This window comes from Rhinatrema bivittatum, chromosome 11 (genome assembly GCF_901001135.1).
Source record: "Rhinatrema bivittatum chromosome 11, aRhiBiv1.1, whole genome shotgun sequence".
In the NCBI taxonomy this organism is placed as follows: Eukaryota; Metazoa; Chordata; class Amphibia; order Gymnophiona; family Rhinatrematidae; genus Rhinatrema; species Rhinatrema bivittatum.
The window spans coordinates 29,822,595-29,840,564 of NC_042625.1; the positions used below are offsets into that span (position 1 = coordinate 29,822,595).

At 50.3% G+C, this 17,970-nt stretch overlaps 1 protein-coding gene across 1 annotated transcript in view; it reads left to right on the plus strand.

Annotated features, from left to right (window-relative positions):
• LOC115100985 (acetyl-CoA carboxylase 2-like) overlaps positions 1-17,970 on the plus strand; it is a 982,255-nt gene that overhangs the window by 288,858 nt on the left and 675,427 nt on the right.

The window sequence follows — 17,970 nt, forward strand, 5'->3', positions numbered from 1 at the left end:
TCGAAATGGGGAGAAAGGTAAACTAAGATTGCTAAATAAAAGTTCATCATCATCCGGGCAAACCAGTCCACACTAGTGGGTTGTGCACTCCAACCAGCAGGTGGAGATAGAGAATGACAACTCGCTGACTTCCCTCTCATATAGCTCACCACAGACATCAGCCAGCCAGTATGTCTCTGTCTCCAGCAGGTGGTGGACATTCATCCTTGCTTGTGGACTTTGGCCAGCCAGGATTGAACAGGCTGTTCTGACCTCCTGTGGTGATAGTATTTGCTCTCTTCCTCAGTTGAGTGTCTGATATCTCAGGACAGGAGTGAGGTGAAGGCTGGTGCCTTAGTCCTCTGCCTGACAGAGGGAAAGTGCGGTAGGGTAAGGGAGCCTTGGGCTCAGCCCTGTTAAACTGCCTCTCTTGTCTGTCTTGACCTCCTCTCCTCTGCCTGCTCCCTGCCTTGTTTTTTTTCCTCTCGTGTTCGGCTGCCTTACCCATTTTTCAGCATGGAGAATAAAGTTTAAAATAAAAAAAAACCACATGTCTGCAGAGATTGCAGCAGCGATTGGCACCAAGGGGGGCAGGGATAGAAGATTGCGTCGGGCTGTGTTGTCTGCAGGGGCCAAGGTGCTGGTTTTTGAGCCAGGTGGAGTGCCGCGGCAGGCCCATTTTGAACTTGCAGCAATACTGCTGAGGCGCACACAGGGGAAAGATGGCTTCAGGAGAGCAGTGCGAGAAAAAGCTGCATGCTGCTGTGCCTGTCATATGCATGTAATTAGCCCCAGGAGATCACTAAGCATGTGCCAGAAATGCATGGAGGCTCAAGGGGATGTCTCTTTAAGGGAATTTGTCCCTACAGGAACTCTAATGTCTGAGGAGGGAACTGTGACTACTGCTTCTCCCAGGGGAGGTGAGGAGTCTTCCCCGCTGCCTCTCCTGCCAGTTCCCACAAGGGTGAGCTTGGAAGGGATTTTTTCCCATGGATAAGCAGGCTGAATTAACCATGTTGTCTGGAGACATCCTCCGGTCCTCTAGGTGGCATAGCTCCTCCAAGCACACAGAGTCTGCTCTGTGTGCCTGCCTGCGTGTCCTCCCCCTGCGGTTCCTAGCTTGCCTCAGTCTAGTTTTCTCCGTTGTGCAAGTTGCACGTGGAGCTCCTCACTAGTGTTGCCAGTGTTAGGCTACAAGTAATTTTTCCTTTGGTTTGCTGTGGTTACAGCAGGGCAACAATACCTAGACAGCTTGGCTTTAAGTTCTGCCAGTGTGGCAAGATTATGTCAGTAACAGATGGCCATAGGCTGTGTTACCTCTGCCTGGGACTAGATCACGTGCCATCCAGCTGCAGCGGCTTGCGAAGATAGAGAAGCTGAGGGAGGCAGCCTCTGGCTTGGACGTTCCAGAACCAACTCAAGGATCCACACAGTCCTCCCCAGGGTCCAGTCGAAAACCCCCGAGGTTGAGGTGGAAGAGGGCTGCCTTGGTAGGCCCCTCAGGTGACCCAAGTGCCCCGCTAAAGCGCGCACAGGCCGCATTGACGCACGGAGGTTTGGAGGATCCACGGGAAGTAAGACCCAGGCAAAGGTCAAGCAAAGCAAGTACATTGACACAACTGCCTGACACATGTGATTGCCGCGACACATGGCGCCATGCCGACTCACATGCGTCGAAGAGGAAGAAGCGTGACATTGTCGGGGAGTTGGAGAGCCTCAGCCAATGCATCGACGCACCGAAACTAGGAACCAACGCCGAAGCATCATGCGTCCAGGAATGGTGCGTCAAAGGCCATAAAGCCTATAGACCATCGAGTCCCACACATTTCACCAACAGAAGGAGACTCATCAAGGGCAGCACAACCGCCAGTGGTATCGGGATCATCCCACTCGTCACAGGTCTTCTTGGATCTGTCAGTGGCCTCGAGGCTTAAGTGGGAGAGGGTCGCACCTCCAAGAGCCCCTGGAGAAGAGACCCAGGCTAGACCCTGTGGTGGAGTGGGCGGTGGCTCGATCTAGAGGCCAGGATTCTGACATCTTGTTAGTGGCAGTTCCCCCCAGAGGAAGGGGACACTAACCTCCCATGGAGAGACACAGATATCACAGATCCTAGCTCAGTTCCTGTCGTCAGTGAAACAAGGCACAGCAGAGAGTGGAGAAGACCATTATGGGTGCAAATGTTGTGTCCATTGTGCCTTCAGGCCCCTCTGCAGCCTGCGCACATGCAGGCACGTGTGCGGTACCGCCTGGACTGCTGCTGCCATATGGCCTAAGAGGGTCAATACTTGTTTGGCTGGCGCGTATATGGTCACTAGGAGTTGCGCTGCCAGGGTCCTTATGGTGCGTGCCCTGGAAACTGGTAGATAGGCCCTGCCAATCCTTGTGTTGATGATTGCTCCAATGAATTGCAGAGCCTGCGTTGGCTGCAGGTGCGACTTCTCGTAATTGATCAGTAAGCCCAGGTCCCCCATGCAGTCGGTGGTGATCTGCAGGCTGCGTTGTAGGGTGAACTGGCTTGAGGCCACTAACAACCAGTCATCGAGATAGGGGAACAGTTATATTCCCTGTCTCCTGAGGTGGGCGGCCACCACTGCCAGACATTTGGTGAAAACCGTGGGGGGAGGATGACAGTCCATGGGAGCACCTTGTATTGGAAATGCTGTTCCCTGACTTGGAAGCAGAGGTACTGCCAACAGGCACGGTGTATAGGGACATGGGCATACGCGTCTTTCAGATCTAACGCTCCTCTGGTTGCTGGGCTGTAAGAAAGGGAGGATGATCTGGAGGGAGGTCATCTTGAATTTTTCCCTGCAAATGAACCTGCTCAGCGCCCTCAGGTCCAGGATGGGTCGGAGGTTCCCCGACTTCTTGGGAATGAGGAAGAATAGGGAGTAGAACCCCCAGTGCCTCTGGGTGACAGGGATATGGCAGATGCAGTTCTGCTGAAGTAGCCTGGCCACCTCCTCCTCTAGGGCCCTCTCATCGCGCATTCCACTCCTTCGTGGTTGATGGGGCTGCAGAAGAGTTTGTGTACTGCTGAAATTCAAGGTATATCCCTCCTTGACTATTTGGAGCACTCAGCAGTAGGTAGTAATCCTCTCCCAAGCATGGTAGAAATGGGATATTCTGCCCCCCACCTCTAGTGGCGGGATTAACCGGGGCGTTGTTAAAACCCTGACTATTCCCTTTTGTCTGTTGGGCTCCGCAGGTCCCCGTGGGGGGCACGTGCTGCGCTGCTGGTTCCGATTCTTTAGCTGCTTGTCACAACAAGTTATATTCACTGCAAGCACGAGGAAGGATCTCCAGTGATGGCTGCGGTCCAGAGCACCGACCAAGGGCATGCCCTTCTGACAGCCACAGCACCAGATCATCTTAACCACGGACATCTCTCTGCGAGGTTGGGGAGCCTACATAGGCCAGATGCAGACCCAGGGGCGATGGTCTCAGCAGGAGAAGTCGCTGCAGATCAATCTGCTGGAGCTGCGGGTGGTGAGATACACCATATGTACATTCAGAGACTTGCTGCAGGGGAAAACAGTGATGATTCACACCGACAATCAAACAGCAATGTTCTAATTAAACAAACAAGGAGGGTCCGGTTCTCGGACACTTTGCCAAGAAACTGTGCGCACCTGGGAATGGGCAGAGACAGGATCTCTCTCCAGGCGACCTATCTCCCAGGGATTGGGAACGCCAGAGTGGACAAGTTGAGCAGGTTGTTTCGCCCCCACGAGTGGGAACTTGACCAGGGGGTAGCCGATTGAATCTTCTAAGATTGGGGTCGACCAACCATAGACCTTTTTGCAACAGAAAGCATCAAGAAGGTGCGGGCGTTTTGCTCGGTGTACCCCAGCAAACATTGCATAGCACAAGACGTTTCCTCATCTCATGGAAACAGGGACTGCTGTATGCCTTTCTGCCCATCCCACTGATAGAGAGAGTTCTGCAAAAGTGCATCACGGACTGAGCCGACCTCATCCTCATAGTACCGGCATGGGCCCGGTAGCCATGGTACGCGTACCTAGTGCAGCTTTTGATCAGACAACCGCTGCCCCTGGACATGCCAAGAATCTATCACAGGAAGGGGGATCCCTTAATTACCCCCAGCGTTCATGGTGTGGAGGTTGAAAGGACAGTACTGTCATATCTGAACCTACCATCACCAATCCAGGAGGTATTGGTATGCTCCAGGAAGTTGTCCACAAGAAGGAATTATCAGGCCAAGTGGGCCAGATACTCGAATTGGTGCAGGAAACACAACATGAATCCCTTCTTCTGCCTACCGGAATGGCTGTTGGAGTACTTCCACTCCCTATACCAAGCAGGATTGGCGACAGCATCAGTCAGAGTACATGTCAGTGCGATCGCTGCGTACCACATTCCTCACGAGGGTACTCAGGTGTCCTCTCACCCGCTAGTCTCAATATTTATGAAGGGCATCCAGCGTCTGCACCCACCGGTCCAGAAGCCACTGGTTCCATGGGACCTTAACCTGGTTCTGGAGCAACTGATGCTCCTGTTCTTCAAACCCATGGACAGTTGCCGTGTGAGGTATCTCTCCTGGAAGGTCCTGTTCTTAGTTGCCCTCAACTCGGCCAGGAGCTTGAGTGAACTGCAGGCATTATTCACCGTACTTACAGTTCCACCATGATAAGGTGACACTAGGAACACACCCCTCCTTCCTCCCCAATGTGGTGTCAGCCTTCCACCTCAATCAGACCATCGACTTGCCGATTTTCTTCCCGAAACCGCACAAGTCAGATACTGAGAGGCGGCTGCACTCTTTGGATTGCAAGCATGCCTTGGCCTACTACAAGAGCCGTACTTGGTGTAAAGAGCTTCTCAACTTTTTGTCTCTTTTAACCCGAACGCCCCTGGGCTCCTGGTGTCAAAAAGGACCCTTTCATCGTGGATCTCGCAATGCATCCTATTCTGCTATAACAGAAGATCGGAGACTCTAGCTACATCACGGAGAGCCCATCAAGTAAGAGCGATGGCAGTGTCCATCACCCATCTACATGACGTACCAATTCAGGACATATGAAAAGCCGCCACATGGGCATTGCTGCATACCTGTACTTTGCACTACTGCCTTAATTAGCAGACAGCCTCAGATGCAGTGGTAGGGAGAACTATACTCACGGCAGGAACAACCAGAGAGACTGCCCGCAACCATAGTCTCGGCTGAGACTCCCCTCAGCTTACCAGAAGAGACTGCACACAGTGCCAGAGGTCTAGTGGGGCGCTCAACCGTTCAGCTTGGGACTCCCCAGACAACATGGCTAATTCAGCCTGCTTATCCATGGCAAAAAAGCAAGTTTGCTTACCATAATCGGTGTTTTCCGTGGATAGCAGGGTGAATTAGCCATGCTAACCCACCCACCTCCCCGGACAGTCTCAGCCAGCACAGCACAATCTCGGATAATAGACTGAGGCAAGCTGGGAACTGCAGCGGGAGGACACGCAGGCAGATACGCAAAGCAGAGCTCTGTGTGCTTTGAGGAGCTCCGCCACCTAGAGGACCAGAGAATGTCCCCAGACAACATGGCTAATTCACCCTGCTATCCATGGAAAGCAAATTTGCTTTTCCCTACTTAGGCAATGGATCTTTCCACCGTGTCAAGGGTAGAATTTGTTTTAAAGGCCTGCAAGCTTTTCGTAAAGGGCAGGAAGGGTCCTGTTACACTCCTGTACTTAACCAATGTGGCACAGAGCCGCTAACTACCTCCGCGGGACGGAGCCGCAGTCAGCCTTCCTTCACCACGGCAGGGAGCCGCGGACTTCGGTGCTTCCTGGCGTGCCATGGAGCCACTCTCATTGTGACCCTCTCGCGGCAGGTAGTGCCGACGATGTCCTCTTCAGCCTTGTGGCCCGGAGGCCGTAGACTCACCTGTGCAGCAGGAGCCGTCCTCAGTCCTCTTCGAGAAGCAGGATGCCGCTGCTTCACATCGGGGCCTGTTTCCTCGGCCCAGCACTGCACTGACTCCTTGGCATTTGTGCAGGGCCGCTGTCCAGGGTCCTGCACTTCCTGCTTCCTGTCTCCTAAGGTGCAGGCCGCGCCTCCTTCACAGATTTAAAGGGCCTGCCGCCGGATATGCCCCGGGCCCCCACCTGGACTCCTCCCAGGGCGTTTCCTGATCTTCAGCCCTATTTAAGGGCCCAGCTTCCTGTCCTTAGTGGCCTTCACAAGGAGTTAGTTCCTCTCAAGGACTTCTCATCTTCACTCCTGCTGGTATTTCCTGTTCTTCGTGGGATCCCTCATCGTTCTTCATGTTGTGGTCTCTGCTGGATTATCCTCTCATCTTGTCCTGATGTTTCGTAGTTGTCCTGATGTTCCTTCCTGATGCCTCATCTCTTCTGCTTCCTGGACCTGTGGTTCCTCATTGCTCCCTCTTCTGGCATGCCATGTCGTGTCTCGTCACCTCGTGGCATGAGCCTGTCTTCTCGTCTGCAACGCAAGCCTCTGGAGGGTTATCCTCGCCTGAAGCCAAGTGGTCTTGGTCTCGTGTCTCTCATGCCTGAAGCCAAGTCTAGTCTTGGTCCCTTACCCTGAATCTCGTCTCGGCCCTCGGATGCTCTGGTGGCTCTGGTGGCTGCTCCGTCCATGCCTAAGACTCTGACTGGACCTGCTCCGTTCTAGCGTGGTCTGTGACCAGACATGGGCGGCTATGTAGGGCGCGTCTCGGCGCAGGCTTCTGAATTTTTGCCATGTTCCGGCTTCATCTTCCACGTATTTGTCTGGAGTCTGTTTCGCGCTCAAGCGTGGTCCGCGACCAGTCCCTTGGGTCCGCCCTGTGGTGGACTGTGTAGGGCGCGCTGCGTTGCAGCCTCAACCCAGTACTTGACTTTGTTCCTGAACCTTGATTATGCTCAAGCTTCTCGTCTGTGTCTTCATGTCTCCAAGTTCCTCGTCTTGAGTCTTCATGTTCCAGAGCTTTCGTCTGCCCTCGTCTCCTGTCCTGCCTGCTGCCTTTGCCGTTCCCAGCAGCAGGTCCGAAAGGATTTGGAGTAGTCGGAGGACCCACCCAGAGACCAACCTTGCGTGGTTGGTCTCACTGTGGCTGTGCAGGTTGGCAGGGGCCTGTCTTCCTGGTCTCAGCCCAGGGTCGGACATGTCTCGCCTGCCTTGGTACCGCATTGGAGCCCTCTGGGGTTGTGCCGAGGTCCAAGGGCACACAATCTCCTCGGAAATGGGACCGCTCTCTTAGCGCTCCCTAACAGATTGCAAAGGCCTCTGAGCTTTCCCATACTCAAAGTCTCCATCTTCCCTAACAGGTCCTGGGTGGAATCACGGGAACGCCCGCATTACCGGTCTTCCTCTGCAGGATTGAGGAAGAGGTCAAAGGAGGCCTTGTCCCCCCCCCAGATGGGTAAAGCAAAGAAGGGGACAGGGCCTGGGGAGAAGGTGAGGACACCTGAATCTTTCAGGAGACTCCTGGGTAGTCAGGATCCTTGGGGGGATCTCAACGAGGCATTTTTGGAGGAGGGGGCGATTCTCCCAGATGCAGAGCCACACAGGTCGATACTTCGGCACTTTCACAGAGACAAGATATTGGGTTTGATTTTACAGACCCTGAAGGCCCTTGGTTGTGAGGAGGCCTTGCCTGCAGCGGCTCAGGATCCATAGAAGAATCCTGTGATGATTAGTTTGCAAAAGGCATCCTGTTTTTTCCTCTGCACAAGGCTATTCAGGAATTTTGATTTAGAATGATGTATTCCTGAGGCTAATTTTAATGAGGGTCGCTCATTAGAGGATTTGTATCTTATGGATTCTAATGCATTGGCCCTGCCCGCGGAGCTATTCCCCGCGAGCAGGCACTCTCTTACCCGTTGCTGCTTCTACTGCCCGACGCGGCTGGTGCCGCTGGAGTCGGGCCTTCACCGCGGCCTTCACTGCGGACTTCCCTGCTCCTCTTTGTGGCACAGGAGCCTCCGCTGATGCCGGTTCCATCTTCGCGGCAGGAGGCCGCTTCCACGGGCTCGATTGGCGGCTGGAGCTGCCCCCCGGAGACTCTTGCAGCGGCTGGAGCCGCTGCTGTCTTCCGGGCCTGCGTTCAGGCCCAGCCCTGCTGCTATGCTACAGACGTTGGTGCAGGACCTCTGTCCATGGTCCTGCACAGTCAGCTTCCTGTTCCTCTAGGCGTGCGGCCGCGCCTCTCTTCTAAATTTAAAGGGCCAGACACAGGAAGTGTTGCTGGCCCCACCTATGGACTGATTTCCTGTACAGCCCTATAAAAGGGCTGGTCTCGTCATTGTTCTTCACCTTGCATCAGAGTTACTTCACTCTGGAGGCTCCTGCCTGCCAGAGCTCCGTCAGGTCTTCTTCGTGGAGCTCCTCTTCGTTTCATGTTCATGTCATGCCATGTCTTTGTGCCTGAGGTCCTCATCCAGGTGTCCTGGTGTTTCGCCTCCTGGTGTCCTGCCCTTCTTAGTGTTCGCTTCAGTGCTCCTGAGCCTTCTGGTCCTGTCAGGCCTTGCTCCCTCGGATGACGTCTTTCCCGAGCGTGGAGTAGCCTACAGGTGGAATTAGTTCCTGTGCTCCTGAGCCGTCATGTCCTGCCAGCCTTTGTGGTGCTTCAGACAACATCTGGCTCCGTCGTCGGAGTCCCACCTCGACTGGATTCTTCCCTGCGCTAGTCCCACTCTCCACGTGGTCCGTGACCAGCCTCCTCGGGCTGTGTAGGGCGCGCGGTGGGACAGGGTGGTCCGCGACCAGCCCATAGGGTCCGCCCGTGAAGGTGGGCTGAGTAGGGTGCCCTGAGAAACAGTGCCAATGTCCTTCTGCCCAGCTTCTCGTCTCGTCTGGACTTTGTCAAGTTCCTCGTCATGTCTCTGAATTCGTCGCATCGACCCTGGTCCGGGCTGCCGTCGCATCGACCCTGGTCCGGGCTGCCGTCGCATCGACCCTGGTCCGGGCTGCCGTCGCATCGACCCTGGTCCGGGATGCCGCCGCATCGACCCTGTCCGGGATGCCGCCGCATCGACCCTGGTCCAGGATGCCGTCGCATCAGTCCTGGTGTCATGTCTTCATTAGCCCTGGTGGCATGTCTTCAGTAGCCCTGGTGTCATGTCTTCAATAGCCCCAAAACCCACAAAGAAACCTACGCTCTAACAACGCAGGATTCTTAAACATCCCCACCTTAAGAGACACTCATCTTTCAACTACTCGAGAGAGTATTTTCCATTGCTTCCCCCAAAATTTGGAACACCCTACCCAAAGAACTGAGGACCCAGCACATCCTGAAAACATTTAAAAAAGACCTAAAAACATTTTTATTCCGCAAACTCTATTCTAACTATCTGACACCTGATCATCCCAGCCCTCAACAGAACTCACAAGCATAATCCTCCTTCTACATGCTCTCCTGATGTACCCTTCTTTTCACCCCTCCCTGCTCTCTCACTTGATTCATTAAGTTCATTGAAAATGTTCTCCTCACTATTCTGTTTTCAATTGCTAAGAAAAAATGTTTACTGTTCCCAAAACTCTACTGTTCCCAACTACTATGTTAACTCCATTTGATTGTATGATAATTGTATTTTGTATGAGAATTGCATATTTTGAAAACCGTTATGATGGCTCTACTGAATAACGGTATATAAAACTCTACAAATAAATAAATAAATAAATGTCTTTAATAGCCCTGGTGTCATGTCTTCAACAACCTTGGTGTCATGTCTTCAACGCCGTTGCATCAACCTTGGTGTCATGTCTTCATGTCAAGGCCCATCTGCCCTCATCCTCAGGCCAGGCCTGCTGCTCCAATGCCGATCCAAGCGGCAGGTCTGAAAGGCTCGGAATGGCCAGAGGACCATTTAACTTCCAACATCATGTTGTTGGCCTTAGGGTTTTGCAGGCCTGGCAGAGGGTAAGACCGTCTGCCATGCTGGAACACGCCGTCAACCCCTCGGTTTGGTCCTGGAATCCATTGGGGTTGGGCTGAGGCCCAAGGGCACACAAAAACACACCCCGTCTCTTAACACCTAAAGCTAGGGAACAGCTCCAATTTCTTAAGGTAAATGTGCCACCATTCCAGTAGGAAGGAGGTGCAGCCTTAAAAGATACCTAGGATTGAAAGATTGAGTCGATTTTGAAACAGGCCTTTGAGGCAATGTGCCACGAATCTCCAAACTCTCTGTATGGTGGCCAGGGGCCAGATTACAATTGGCCCAGGAGACTTTGGGGCAAGAATGGGCCCATACCTGGAGCGGGAGCTGCATTCTTGGCAGATGCAGGATATGAATTGGTGCGTACCGCTGCTCTGGGAGTGGCTTCGGTGATTGCAGCCTGAAGACTATTCTGGATGTGGAACTGGTCCACTGATTCAAAGTCTAGTCTCAGCAAGTTTCCTTTTAAGGGGGTGCTTATTATTTTGTGAGGAGTTGGAGAAGATGGTGGCTTGATAGAGGGACTCCAAATTAGGAAAACTACTCCCCAATTTATTCAGCGAAGGGGCGATTTTGGGGTGCTTGACGTTTTCTCTCTTCCAGACACTCAAGTAATTGGATGGTCCCGCTCCTTTGCCAGGTCTCAGTCCTTTTGGACAAAGAAAGCCAGACAAAGACAGGGCCTCTGGCTCCGAAGCTCCTCGATTCTCCCAATGAAGTTTTGGAGGTCCGGAGATAGGCGGCCGCTTGTCTCAGTTTTATTGGAGATGGACCCACATCACTTCTGACAAGAGGAATTTGGAAGTGGTGCACGACGGGTACGCCTTGGAACTTATTCGTTCTCTCTCAGAAGCTTTTATGGTTTCCCCTTGCCATTCCACAAAAAAGCAGGCAGTGGTTCAGAGGCTACTTGCTCTAAAGGCCATGGTTCTGGTTCCAAAAGATCAGGAAGGCATGGGCTGTTATACTCCATTTACTTCGTGGTTCCAAAGAAGGAGGGCTCCTTTCAACCTGTTCTAGATCTAAAGGGAGGCAATTGAGCTCTTCGGGTCATAAGACCATAAGAAATTGCCATACTGGATCAGACAAAAGGTCCATCAAGCCCAGCATCCTGTTTCCAACAGTGGCCAATCCAGGCTACAAATACCTGGAAAGTACCCAAACACTAAGTTGTTACTGATGCCAGTAATAGTAGTGGATGTTCCCTATGTCAACTTGCTTAATAGCAGTTAATGGACTTCTCCTTCTCCCAGTCGGCCCCCACCCCGCCAAGACCACATACCCCTTGCCCGCCCCTTTTAGTTGGCCAGGCACTTCTGCGCATATCGGGGATTACACACCTGGTCAGACCCTTTCGAAAATGCTCGCAGTTCGGCCATACACATAATTCCCAAATTTTATGTTTGAGGGCCTTTTAAAATTCTCCTGTAAGTGAAAAAGAATTTTCTCCAGTTAGTTCATGGAGTACCCCCTAGTCCTTCTATTATCCGAAAGAGTAAATAACTGATTCACATTTACCCGTTCTGGACCTCTTTTAAAGACCTCTATCATATCCCCCCTCAGCTGTCTCTTTTCCAAGCTGAGCAGCGCTAACCTCTTTAGCCTTTCCTCATCAGGGAGCTTTTCCATCCCCTTTATCATTTGGTCGCCCTTCTCTGTACCTTCTCCAGTGCAACTATATCTTTTTTGAGATGCGACCAGAATTGTACACGGTACGCAAGGTGCGGTCTCACCATGGAGTGATACAGGGGCATTATGACATTTTCTGTTGTATTCACCATTCCCTTCTTATTAATTCCTAACGTTGTTTGCCTTTTTGACTGTCGCAGCACACTGAGCCGATGATTTCAATGTATTTATCCATTATGACATTTAGATCTTTTTACTGGGTGGTAGCCCCTAATATGGAACCTAACATCGTGTAACTACAGCATGGGTTATTTTTTCCTATATGCATCATCTTGCACTTGTCCACATTCAATTTGATCTGCCATTTGGATACCCAATCTTCCAGTCTTGCAAGGTCCTCATGCAATTTATCACAATCCACTTCTGATTTAACTACTTTGATTAATTTTGTATCATCTGTAAATTTGATTACCTTACTTGTCATATTCCTTTCTATATTATTTATAAATATATTGAAAAGCACTGGTCCATTGTTTATCCTTTTCCACTGAGAAAATTGACCATTTAATCCTACTCTGTTTCTTGCCTTTTAACCAGTTTGTAATCCACAAAAGGACATCGCCTCCTATTCCATTACTTTTTAATTTTCTTAGAAGCCTCACATGAGGGACTTTGTCAAATGCCTTTTGAAAATCCAACTACACTACATCTACCGGTTCACCTTTATCCACATGTTTATTAACCCCCTTCAAAAAAAAATGAAGCAGATTTGTGAGGCAAGATTTCCCTTGGGTAAATCCATGTTGACTGTGTTCCATTAAACCATATCTTTCTATATGCTGTGAGATTTTGATCTTTAGAATAGTTTTCACTATTTTATCCCGGCACTGAAGTCAGGCTTACTAGTCTATGGTTTCACAAATCGCCCCTGTAGCCCTTTTTAAATATTGGGATTACATTGGCCACTCTCCAGTCTTTAGGTACAACGGATTATTTTAATGATAAGTTACAAATTTTAACTAATAGATCTGAAATTTCATTTTTGTGTTTCTTCAGAGCCCAGGGTGCATACCATCCCGTCCAGGAGATTTGCTACTCTTTAATTTGTCAATCTGGCTTACTATGTCTTCCAGGTTCACAGTGATTTGGTTCAGTTCATCTGGCTCCTCATCCTTGAAAGCCATCTCCGGAACCGGTATCTCTCCAACATCCTCATTAGTAAACACAGACGCAAAGAATTCATTTATTCTTTCTGTAATGGGCTTATCTTCTCTAAGAGCCCCTTTAACCCCTCGGTTATCTAACGGTGCAGTCGACTCCCTCACAGGTTTCTTGCTTCAGATATGTTTAAAAAAGTTTTTATTATGAGTTTTTGCCTCTATGGCCAACTTCATTTCAAATTCTCTTTTAGCCTGCCTTATCAATGGTATTTACACTTACACTTGCAAACCATTATGGCATCAGGAGCACGAAGCTACCAAAATATTGGCATCAGCAATATATAATAGAACTAACACAAAAATTGCCAAAAGCAAATATGTGCTTTTGTATGTGCTACGACTAAGAATGCCATTTTGACCACCGATGTATGCCTTGTGCTCTTAATGACTACTGATGCCATGTATATATGTATATAGTTTTATATATGTTTATATTTACAGTTTTCAATATTTATTGATCTATTAATTTGCATCGCCTAATCTCCCTGTTATTCTGTACTAGTATTTCGGTTTTATATAAGGGGGCGCCGCCAAACGTTTTTGTTCTTTGTGAACCGATACGATGTGAGAACGGATATCGGTATATAAGAGACCTTAAATAAATAAATAAATGTACACATCTGATCATAAATATTTATTCAAAGAAATTTTACAGCTAGATTCTTAGACAGTAAAAAGAAAAGTACAAAAGGCCTATATTTTAAAAAATCCCCATGTATATCCAACCTCTATATCTAATCTAATCCGTTCAAATACTACTCCCCATAAAAGACTTTCTCGAGAACACATTAAAACTATGGGGCACTTATCTATCAATAATAAGGCACCTCCTATCACAACTATCCCTATCTCTCAACCATAACAAATTAGAAATCATATATATATCCAACAAACTCACTGCATTACCATGCCCCGATGCAATTTCATGCCATTCAAAAAATCCAACAGTCTCTACAGTAAAAGACACAGGTATCGTTCTAGATAATGAACTAAACCTAAAAAAACACATTAACTCCATGATAAGAGATGGATACTACAAACTCCAAGTCTTAAGAAAACTCAAACCGCTTCTATACCCCCATGACGATCGAACTGAACTTCAAGCACTACTTTTCTCAAAACTCGACTACTGCACGCCCTTCTACTGGGACTTCCCTACAGCCACCCTAAAGATCAATCCAGCTACTACAAATTTCCTAGCGTGTAGCAGATGGACTCAGACCAATGGGTATAGTGGTGCTCCTGATAGCAGTTGGAGACTGAGTCAGATTTCAATCTGACGTCAGCACTACATATACCCGTGCAGGAAGCTCTGCTCTTCAGTATTTCTCCGTCTCCTTAGCAGTTTGGACTCTACACACGTTTGCGCAGCGTTAGAAGATCACATAACCAAAAAGAAAGAAAATTCCAAAAATCTTACCTCTACAAGACGAGCCCCGCTCTCCTGTGGTGATACCTAAGTGTCCCTCCCCCCAGTTGAGAATTCCTGAGGTGATTTCCAAGATCCCTCAGAGGTAAGCCTCGGTCCGGTAGCTGGTTCCCGGTGTGGACTTAGCCCCCAGGAATGGGAGTGGCTGAGAGGGGCAGCAAGTGCAAAACCGAGCGAGGCGGTGAAGGTATTCCCCTTTCCCCCTGCAGCTGGAGACCACCCGGCACAAGACCGGGAAGCGCCCGAGACAAGGTAAGGTAGAAAACTTTCTTAAAGTCTCCGGTCTCCAAGGCCTTGGAATAGCCGCACAGATCGCTCTCCGGCGTCTGTACCCATCAGGTTGAACAGCCCTGTCTGGGCTAGATCCCGATTGGTACGAGGGTCCTCTCCTCATGGAGACCCTCCGGGGGTGCCGCCATCTTGCTCACATGGTCCGGCTGGCGTCATCATCCTCCCTTGATTGCGGTATTGTCCGCACAATTAAGCCGTGTGCACAGCGGCGAGCCAGGCGCATAAACTACTTGTGCGCATATCGGCGCGCATCTGTGCCGTGCGCACAGCGACATGTGCAAAGTTGCCGGGTGCACCAGTGGCATGCTCAAAGGCGCACGGCGCGCACAAAATTAAGCCGGTGCGCACTGCGGCACGCGCATCTCTCCCTAGGCGCTTATAGGGCCTGCACACACATCTTCGATGCACCATGGAGCGCAATGCTAAGCCTCCCGCCGCTGTGCAGATAGGCGCACAGATGAATTTTGATCGACTCCAAAGCACTCAAATCATGGCACCACCAGCCAAGAGAAAGCCAAGGGACAAGCTCTTGCCCTGCCTGCCACTTAAGAGTGGCACACATGAAGTGGTCTCTGCCCTGTGCATGGCAAGTGCGAAGAGGCCCTGGGGGGAACCAGGACGAAGGCCCCCCCCCCCCCGGCCAGTTGAGGAATCCGGCTCCACCAATGATGGTACCCTGGACCTCTCTATCCATGGCTCGGCCTCTACTCAGTTGGGCCCCCTCGGGGAAACGCCACTGGCTTCAGTATGGACCCAGGAAACCTTTTCCTGGGTAGAATTCTTCAAAGGGCTGTAAACCTTTGTCCAGGCACAATCAGTGCCACCGGTGACACGCCACATCCTCCACCAGAAGACCAAAAACCTTCCAGGCCCCTCTCCGGCCTCCCCGAGACATACCACCTCCGGACAAAAGCCCTCCTCTTAGGGGACATGGACACCTCGGAGGAAGAACCAGACTCCCTGGAGGAAGGAGAAATCCCTCCAGGAACAGAACCAGTACCGAACCATGATGCGTTTCTTCGCCAGAGACAAGTTACCAGACCTCGTGTCAATGAGCTGGCCATCCTATGTACAAGCGCCACAGCGGAGCCAAAGACGAACCCTCTGTGATCGGGCTCGCTTCAGGCCTCACGCCATTTCCCTTTGCTGGCAGGCCGTACAACAACTGATCGACATTGGAATAGAATGCTCCGGAGGCCAGTTTCAAAGGAGGATGGCCCTAGAAGTCCATATATCCACTGGAACTCTCAGCCAAGGAACTCCTGGTGTTCCCAAAGTGGATGCCATGGTATGCGCTGTCATGAGCGCACTACCATTCCAGTCGAAGGAGGAGCAGCACTCAAGGATGCCCAGGGCAGACATCAGGAATCCATCCTTAAACAGTCATTTGATGCAGCAGCTATGTCATTACAGATCATTGCCTGCTGTAGTCTGGTGACACGTGCCTGCTTATCACTTGCCAGGAAACACTTAGCACCCCCGTCGAAACATTAGAACCAGCGATATCCTTCCTCACGGATCGACGTCCGACCTGGTGCGCACCTCAGCCAGGGGTGTCTCATCCATTGTGGTAGCCAGAAGATAGCTCTGGCTCCGAAACTGGTCAGCCGACGTGACCTCCAAGACGAAACTCAGGAGAATGCCCTTTAAAGGAGCCCTACTGTTCGGAAGCGAACTGGAGAAGTTAGCTGACAATGGGGTGAATCCCCAGTCCCTCTGCTACCAGAGGACAAGAAGCATCGCCCCCTGCTCCCCGAACATCCAAGGGCAGAGGATCACCGACACTTTAGACCATACAAGATACATACCAAGCACCCTCGCCCTGCAGGCAGGGGCCAGTCCTTTCAGAACAAACACAACAAGAGGGGAGAGATAATCCAGGCCCCAGCCGCACCCCACAATGAGAATCAACAGTCCCATCCACAGGAAGAAGCCATAGGGGGCAGGCTTGCCCTATTCTACCAAAGATGGGTCGAGATAACATTGGACAAGTGGGTCCTAACCATCATTCGAGAGGGATACTATCTGGACTTCCACAGAATCCCTCCAGACAAATTTGTGAAATCCTCCAAGAGGATGGCAGTGGAAACCACACTGACAAAATTGCTCTCCCTAGAGGCTATAACACCAGTGCCCACTCACCAACAAAATACTGGCCACTTCCATCTATTTTATCATCCCCAAGAAAGAGAGAACGTTCCGGCCCATCCTGGACCTCAAGTCTGTCAACTGCTACCTGAGGGTACCACGCTTCCGCATGGAAACCCTACGTTCGGTCATAAGGGCAGTACAGCCGGGAGAATTTCTGACCTCCCTGGACCTGTCAGAAGCCTATCTGCACATCCCGGTCCATCACAACCACCAGCACTTTCTATGCTTTGCGATCATGGACCACCACTAACAGTTCCGGGCACTACCCTTCGGACTAGCTACTGCCCCTCGGACATTCACCAAAATCATGGTGGTAGTGGCAGTGACACTGAGGAAAGAAGGAATCCTCGTAAATCTGTACCTAAATGATTGGCTGATCAGGGCAAAATCTCCAGAAGAAAGTCATCAGGCGACCACCAGAGTCAAGAATATACTGCAGAATCTCGGGTGGGTCATCAACACAACCAAGAGCTGCCTGCAGCCCTCCCAGTCACTAGAATACCTCGGAGTCTGGTTTGACACCCAACAAGACAAGGTCGTCCTTCCCCTTACAAGGAGACGGAAATTGATGGACCAGTTGAGAAATCTGTTGAATGGTGCTCGCCCCACGTATAAAGTAAGACTTGAACCAAATTTTTCAAATGTTTTCTAAAAAGGAGCAATGTACCATGTCGAATGCTTTTTCTGCGTCAACAGAGAGCAAGATAGGGGGAACATTAGTCGGTTTTACCCACCAAATGATATAAACAATTTTGCAGACATTGTCCGCTGCCATATGCTGGGGTATAAAACCCCACCTGATCATCATGAACCAGGCCATCTATAACCTTATTTAATCACTCTGCTAGGATTCTGGCTAAATGTTTAGATTTAAATTGATAAGGAAAATTGAATGATATGATCCACACAAAGAAGGATCATATCCTGGCTTAGCGATGACAGATATGCCATCCATATTGGAATCCACATGGGAGGGATGCACTATCTCGAATGTGGGTTTAAACATGGCTGTAAGAGGTGCACCAAATAGGAGGAAAAACAATTATAACTACTGGTAAACCCATCAAGGCTGGGGGACTTACCTGACTTAAATAAATTAATAACTTGTGTCACCTCTACATATACTTATGGGACAATCTAAGAACTCTTGCTGGTCAGAGGTAAGAAATGGTATGCTACAGTGGACAAATAAACTATCAATAACTTCCCCCAGTAATAGAAGTGTCCGGACTATAGAGGGAGGTATAAAAAGATGAAAAGCAGACCTGATATTGGAAGAGGGAGGTAAACAATCTCTCCTTTTTCATTTTTGATTTAGCTATGGAGTTCTGAGTAATACAATACCTTCACTTCCTAGCCAAAAACTTCCCAGCTTTATTACCC